The following is a 7,840-nucleotide window of genomic DNA, read 5'->3' as shown; positions in this document are numbered from 1 at the left end:
CCCCCCCCTCCCTTAAAAGACCCTGAGGGCTCTCCTGGGAACTGACCCCCAATATCTTCCCTCGACCATGGCCTCCTTTAATCTCCTTTTGAAAGAACCCGATAGTTCCCCTGGTAAGTTACCCTCAAGAAATCGCCGAGATCTCCCATTGACCCTCTTCAAAACACCCAATTCACTTTCAAACGCTTTTCCTCACTCTGTCAACAAAATAACCCTCCAATCAATGAATTATGGCAAATACCAACATCAATGTTTCAATTTCTTCCCAACCCTATTTTTCGCTCACTTCAATCACCTATTTGGAGCCAACTTCTGATAATAGCCGTTTTCGTAAATGAAGTCTCCGGCCTTACTCATCATTCATTTAATTTCATCTCATTTTACTCAAAAAATACCACGAAAACTAGTTCTGTGGTCGAATTCAAGATTCAAGCATCCTTGCCGCATCTTGGTGTAATTGTTCCATTGATCTGTTTACACACCGGAATTATCAAATGTAAACAATAAACAAAACATTTCCCTACTCCTTCGAGGATTCTTTCATTTTAATCAGTGCCAATTCAACCCACATCAAGTTAGTATCACTTGTTATTTCATTGAACACATCACGATGTATTCAGCCAGTAAAATTGTCGATATTTTACTTGTTTGAGAGAGTGTAGGGTAGTGTATCGAGCCGCTGCTTGAACATATCGAGAACGGTACCGCAATTGACTCCAATGGATTTACAGGGACATATCAGAGAGGCTATTGCACGCGTTAGTCCACAAGTTGTTCGAAGGGTTGTTGAGAATTTCCACCAGCGAATTGAGTTGTACCTGCAAGTAAACGGCGGGAATATTGAACATCTTTTGTAAACGCTCATGGACTTCCACCTATGTTCGCGCTATTTTTTTCTTTTTTTTAGCGCACGAGATGCGAAGCAGACTTTACCTCCACGTGGTGAATCCTGGGTCACGTTAAAGAAGTCTGAATCTTCAATTTGGCCACAAAACAATTTTATGGCATTTTTCGACTAAAATGAGATGAAATTAAATGAATGATGAGGTTTCTGAGAACAACTCATCATGATAAACAAGTTTCATTTGGGTAAAAAATGGGGTTGCCATTTGAAAAAAAGGACTTTGTGCTTGGAGCTTGCAAGCGCGAGCTTGAAAGCTCAAAATAATGACTACATCGGATGTCCCCCTCGAAACCCTACAATTTTTGTATCAAACATTTTTTTGTTACCCGCCCCCCTTGAGAGATATGTAGCCGTATCTTTTCCGATGGGACACCCTGTATAAACAATTAAAAATTAATGTTTCACAGTTACCTAACCGTTTTATGATTTAACACAAATTTTCATTTTTTTCGGCTGTGAACAAAAAGACGAGAGTGAAAGTTGTCAAGTACCGCCGACACAGGTAACGAGACTTTTCAAATTTATAGAATTTTAGCTTCAAACTTGTGACTTAGAAGGCGTAATTGGCGTTACTACCTTCGTAATATCTCGGCCGAGACATTCGTATAATCTAGATCAACCCTCGAACTTCGGCCACGGTTGATCTATCAATTTTTACCGGCTTGATTTGATTATAGGGGAAGATGGGGCAAAACGGCCCCCCTTCAATCGTCAATATTTTCCGATTCAATAATCCGATTGGGATGAGTTAGAGCTCGTTTTGAAGAATGAAAAATTATCTTCAAAATGAAGTTGGAACTGGGAATTTTCACAATGTCATTCACAAGTTATTGACAATTGAAGGGGGGCCATTTTGCCCCACCCACCCCTATTCATAATTTTCATACAATTTTTTCAAATAAAAGTTGCAGGGTTCGGTGGGGGAAACCCAGTACTGATGGAATCTAGATCCCCATTGCTTATGTTTCTAAGCTACGAGCATGAACTCAGTTTTCTTATATGGCAACAACATTTTTCACCCCAATAAAAGTTGTGCGTCTTACCGGGAGAAGGTTAACCATAATATTCCAAGCTTCAAACAGGGTAAAGTAGTCCAAATAAAAATATTTCCATTTGATTTAAATTTTGCACGATTATTCACGTAAAAGCGACAGAAAATATGGTAGGTTTGAACTTTTCTGAGCAAAACAAACAACTTTGTAGAGGTGAAAAATGTTGTTAGCATTTTTTAAAAACTGACTTCATGCTCGTAGCATAGAAACATAAGCAATGGGGGGCCAGATTCCATCAGCACTAAGTTTCCCCGTCCTAACCGCACTGAGTTTATCCCACCCTTCTCACAAAAAATATGAAGCAGTGTTCATTCAAATGTGACACCCTGTATAAATTTTACCAAAATCGGTATGTGATATCTACTTACGGTTCCTTCTTACAATTAGTAGTGGTCAGGTGAGCCTGATTACCAAAAGTTCGGTCGCTTCTACCCTTCATTCATAGATTCGATACATACATATTCATGTTTCTTTTCAATTTGTCGAACAAATTGTAATGTCCATAAATAAATTTTAATCAAATTAGAATGTTGATAAAGATAAAACCTCGAATCATATAACAGAATCACGAATTTCAAAATCAAGAACAACCGCCAATAATCAAATTTCTATAAACTCTGCGAAAACCTGATTGCCACATTCAATGGCCAAAAACCAAAAACCTGCTGACTACTCAAAAGTTTTCCCGCTTACAGTCACCCATGTCCCAATCCCAACAACCCCGATCCAAGTTGCAACCCCCAATATCCCAATCCTCCACGCAAAAATTGAATGCGTGGAAGAAATCGTGGAAGGAACCAATTCCCACCGATTGAGAACTGACTCATAAAAAGTCAGTCGTCAATTAGTTCCTGTGAAATATAGAACCCCTTGGCAAGGGATCTCTAAAACGGTCTTTCGCTCCGGACTCCCGTAAATGAACCGAGATTCGGCATTTTAAAAGGGTGACTTAAGTTAGGAAAACTGAAGTGATCATTTGGCATAGGCGATTAGGCTAGCAGTGTATCTTCTTGAATCGTGAAAAGGGATAATCTAGTGAATTAATTTCTAGTAAAATTATTGTGTTTGATTAACTCATTATATTCTTTATCAAGTCTCAGGACAGTAAAGAAAATTCATGAATTAAAATTGTTTTTCCGTGAATAACTGTGAATACCGTCCAGTTATTTCTCGGAGTTTCAAATCTAAAATTGTAAAACCTAATGGCTAAGTGTTTAATGAATAAGAACTATTGAAAAATCTTGGGCAACGAAAGAAACTGTGTTGGATTAGAATAAGTGAAGGACTAGAACCGAAATCTTCCATAAACTAAATTTCTGGACTACAGAATTACCATTGGATTTATTTAAATTCAGGAGCTGTGAGTAATTTAGAACTTCATTTCGTAAATCGTTCAAGTTGTCCTCCGGGAATATAAAAAATTTTAGAAAACCTTGATTATTCAACTCTAGACTCTTTAAAATTCAAAAGATTGTTAAAAATTTTATGTATCAATTGGAACAGAACGATATAAAAAAGATTTTTGAAGTATTTCTCGGAAACTTAAAATGATTTCTAATTTTACTATTCTTTAAATCTATCTTAAATACATATAAAAAGAAACCATAACTAATTTATTCTAGAGGAAAAACCAAGGGAAAAAGGTAAGAATGAGATTTAAGCGTCGGCTTATGTACAAAAATAAGAGAAACTAGAAAAATTCTTAATAAAGGAATTTTCTTGTGGATAATTGTAACTTCAAGTCGTGGAAATGAATAAGTCAATTTTAACTTAAAACTGAGAGTTGTCTTCCGACGCTAGACAACGTCTCCGGATATTACAAAAGGTAGATTGTAATCATCATGAAAATTAAATGTTGAATTTCACAGATTTTTATACATTTTATAGCCTTTATAATCATCCCGGAAACTTTTTGTTTGGTTTGGAGGCATGAATGTCTGTATGCGTTTTGTATTTGTGTATATGAAATTTTGTTCAACGTTTTCCCGTACAAATTCCCGGACAAACGAACCAATAAAATTGTTTCCTCAATCGATACATCTTCCTTCAACTTGGAACTAATCAATTTATAAAAACAATTGCCTCAGTGGTTTGTCAGATCATTGCATAAAACATATGAAAAAAACTAAAGATGAGAATTTTTGGAATTTTCCCTCTTAATCGATGGCCATTTTCATAAGTGGCATTCAACCAAGGATAGGCTGACTGCGATTTTTAGGATAGAAACGAAATTTGATGCTGTGAATTTTGCTATATGAAGTTACTGAATCTTCCACTCTTTCCCATTTTCATCTCTTTAGAAAAACAACCATTGTTGCTCTAGATCTAAAGAACACACTACTTTTATAAACGTAACTAAAGTTTTCAAATAAATCTAATTACCAGTGAGTATGAGCAGAAGCGATGTCAGATCCATTGTACTCTAGTCCAGTATCTATTTTAACTCAATGCATTCTCGAAAGATTTCCTGAAACAAATGAATCGCAGTTCACATTACAAAGCTGAGAACAATGCCAATACAAGTGGATACAGATAGGATCAAAGGGTATTTCTCAATAAAGGTCAGGTGAGACCGGTCTGACGTAAAATTAAACAGCGAAATCAGAAGAATGGAAGTTTCTCCTATTATTTCCAGATAGAATGAAGTGTGTATATATAAAGGAAAAAGGCAACTGAAAATACAGCAAATGATGAATCAACTGACTGAATAATTCATCTGATGAGCACACAATGTGTTCCAGGTACTCCTCGAAATAGCCTCATTACCGCTGAATATTACATCGCGGGGGTATGCAATATTTTTTTTTCTCGTATACCCTTTCGGGTCTTTACGATTTATTCCCTTCCAACTCCCCAAGCCCCTGTACCGCATTCGCCGAAAGACAAGGAAAAACCTCATTTGAGGGAAACACCTGCCCAGGTACAGTCGTCTCTTGCGAAACTCCCGCTCGACAATGAAACCGTGAGATTTAGAGTGTCACAAATTTTGGCCCCCCCATCCGGGAATCGAACCCGGGTCTCCCGCATGCCAATCCCACACTCTAATCACACAACCATCGCCGTCGGTGAGGTATGCAATATTTATTTCTATCATTATAGTGTCATTCTTCGCTTTTTACACTTTTTATTCATGCTAGAGTAGGCGGCATTATATCGGGATTTTAGTTGTCTCTCTTCTGCGTACCTTTAAAAAAATTATCCAATCAATAAAATACCTCGAATACGACATGGTACATTCAACTTATACCCAACACAAGTGGGTAATGGCATTTTGTTAGAAATGAGTATAGTAATTATTACTAATCAATTAGCAATCAGCTTCCGAATGGGTTCTCTTCTTTTTCAATTTTTATTTGACTATTGTTTTCTTCAATTTTTTCATGTAGCAGAAATGTCATTAAAATTTTGCATTATATTCGAGCCTCGTCTTCGAAATTTTAATAACTTGTAGTAGTCCGCCTGCGGCTAGATGGAGCCACACGCCTTCAGAGACCATAGAAAAAGTTGGCTGTGGCACCTCGGCGTTGAGGGCTCGCCATCTTATCATTGTTTTCGTATGTGCACGAGTGGAATGCACGCTTTTCAGAGTTTCCAGTTTGTTTTATTGTAATAATCTATTTTTCTTCGTTTTTACACAGTTTTTGCAAAGTCATGGATAATTGTAAGAAGAGGAAACACATAAATTGTGTGGAATATCTAGAAATTTATAGTGAAATTGCAAATATTACGTGCATTGGCTTATCGACTTTTCCTTGGATGAATAATCGATTGGAAATAAAGGTAAGCGATGTTACATGTCTCTCAGCCTTTTTAGACGCTCGGATCAGATCCTACAGACAGAACCAATCGACGTCAAAGGCTTTTTTAGGTCGAGTTTATTCCTTGCCGAACAACTCAGCCTAACCTCATTTTACCTGGTTCTCCTGGTCCTAGAGACAAAATCGAGAACAAGGAAATTAAAAATGAGTTTGTTATAAATATGTCAGATGGATCTTCATCCCTGACATCCAGGACAGTGTGAGTAGCAGCTCAGATCCTGTTGTGCTAGACACATCTGCGCCTGACGCACTCACCTTAGGCTCCAAGCCTTGTTCCACTATTTCAATAGTTGAATTTGCGCTTGACGCATTGACCCAAGATTCCAAGCCTTGTACTACTATTATGATAGGTACATCTGCGCCTGACGCATTAAAGTAAGGCTCTAAACCTTCAATTACAAATGCAATTGTTGCATCTGCACCTGACGCATCATTCAAGGCCTCAAACCTGCAAAATAATATTCCACCTGAACTCGATTCAGGAATATAGGAGTTCCTAGGTCATTGAAACCTCATGATGCCGAGATCTCTTTTCAGAGTGATCTGGAAGCTCGTTGGAGTTTCTGGCTGGTCTCGAATTTCTTGATGCACAAATTACACAGATTTATGGAAATATCCACCAAATCTGAATTCAGAGATGGCTGTTATCCCCACCGAACCATTGATCCATAGAGATAAAGAATTTTTAATCAATCTCAAAAGACGCAGGTTCTGCCCTCGTAGCATTGGGGGCAACTCCTCGAAGTCTGCTCCAGGAAGAGAAACTAGATACTCTAGTCCTCTTCCAGAAGTTGTGTGGTTCGAGAAAAATAATTAATTTTTAGTGCCCTTGAGGCTACAGCTCCAGTTTAATTTTTATGGCTTCACATTTTTCGGGAAGCTTGAGAAGATTAAAATAAATCCTCAAAATTGTGTCAAGATTTGAAGATTTCTCCACCTTTACAGGAGAATCTAAATTCATTGGATTCAAAGGAGGTTGTTTTGAGACGTAGAGTTAAAACAAACGGTTCAAAAACCTTGCATGCCTCAGGTTGAACAACAGGTCCAACCGGAGGCATTTCCTCAATAGTCCCAATGATTCTCGATCGACGTCAGCATCTCCAGAGTTATCTTACTTCAAGAAAGCAGGATGTAATGGCAAAAATCTCTACAGCCATTCTTGAGCATTTCCTTCCCAATGGAAATTAAACTGTTCTAATAGTTTTATTCTAGAGAGACTGAAGAGTCATAAAAGCCTCTTCAATTCTGGCCCTTACCAATCGGTAATTCCTCCAGAATTTCAAATCTCTGAACTGAAAGGGACAGTCCTGAGGGGCGGATAAACAGGTATGTGATCATAGAGGTAGTTAAAACCTCTGTATACTATCAGAATCCTATCAGAATCAGCTCGTCTCATTGTAACTTTTTGTTGGTGAACCACATGATTAGCAATGGTTAATTTTTCACATTAAAAGGTTGAACAAATTTATGAGAACTCATAACTTCAATTGAAGGACATGAAAACCCTTCCAAAACTAATACTTTGTGACACATTCACGGATGGAAATGTCTTCAAAGTCGTATATTTCCTGCCCCGGTACATGTGGAGCATGAAAACTTCCGTTATTTTGGCATGGGTGATATTTTTTCCAATCCCTACCCCCATTTGGAATTGCGACTAGTTCTCTCGCTTCGCGAGTCATGAGGCCGGTCATGAATCTTATTGATTCGGAGGCTTCATATCATCCAGTTATCTAGATGATATTTTATTATTGGTTTTCCGGCTATTGAGTATGGTACCAATACAAAATTAAACTGTCAAGCCTCTTTCTTGTCTGAGTCATATTAAAAAGCAAAAAGCGTTGTGAATACCTTAATTTTATCAATGACTTTTACAAGTTTTGCCTAGAAATACCTTATGAAAGATGATATGCGTTACAACGATTTACGCAATAAATACTCTACCAAAAAAACAAAAACAAATGTTCTTGCAAAAAACTGGGCCAAGAAAAAGTTTTGTGGGGTCGTTTCTGGAAAGAAGAAACATTTTTTTCTGGAAACCACAATTCCCATAGAAATTTTGCAAA

This window comes from Diachasma alloeum, unplaced genomic scaffold (genome assembly GCF_001412515.2).
Source record: "Diachasma alloeum isolate Michigan unplaced genomic scaffold, Dall2.0 Dall_scaffold_00531, whole genome shotgun sequence".
Classification (NCBI taxonomy): domain Eukaryota; kingdom Metazoa; phylum Arthropoda; class Insecta; order Hymenoptera; family Braconidae; genus Diachasma; species Diachasma alloeum.
This window is presented reverse-complemented; position numbering follows the sequence as displayed.